The following is a 776-nucleotide window of genomic DNA, read 5'->3' on the forward strand; positions in this document are numbered from 1 at the left end:
GGGTGATTTTATAAATCTGTAGGAATTCTTTACTTCCTTCACCCATTGTTTCGATGTGGAAACCATTCAGTCTTATGTCTTTAAAGCTCAATAGACTTCTGTTTGAGCTAGGTGAGTACAAAGCATCTTCAATCTCAAGATGTGTACCTTTTGGCAATAAGATATTGGCGTGGCCATAGCCTTCAATTAAGCTAGCCGTGCCAGCTATAGTGGTGATGTTAGCTACCTTATGTGTGAGATGTATGAAAAATCGTTTGTCTCTCAAAATGGTGTGGCTGGTGTCACTGTCCACCACGATTGTATCCATTCCACTTTTTATTCTTCAAAAACAATAATCATAAAGTTAATGAACAATAATAAAATTTTCAGAGATGGTATCTTTGATGATCTAATTCTTAGGCATATGAGAAATGAAAAAAAAAATTATTCATTCATAAGGATAAAGTTAAATCCAAAGCCAAACACTAATAAACAATCTTAAAGAATACCAAATCCAGGGCAAAACAATAAAAAAAACGATATGGAATTTTAATTCCTTATTTCAGTAGGTCTGAAGTTTCAAACTCCATGTGATCAACTTTGTCTGACTTGTGCTGGTGATCCTGGACGTCTTCCAAGTCATCATCATCATCATCATATCCCGGGTCTCGAACCATGTTAGCTTCCGGGTTTCTTTTTAAGCTCTCCATGTAAAGCTCACACAAATGCTTAGGAGTTCAGCAATTCTTTGCCCAATGATTACCCATACCACATCTGTGGCATCGATCAGCTTGATC

This window comes from Brassica oleracea, chromosome C9 (assembly GCF_000695525.1).
Source record: "Brassica oleracea var. oleracea cultivar TO1000 chromosome C9, BOL, whole genome shotgun sequence".
NCBI lineage: Eukaryota > Viridiplantae > Streptophyta > Magnoliopsida > Brassicales > Brassicaceae > Brassica > Brassica oleracea.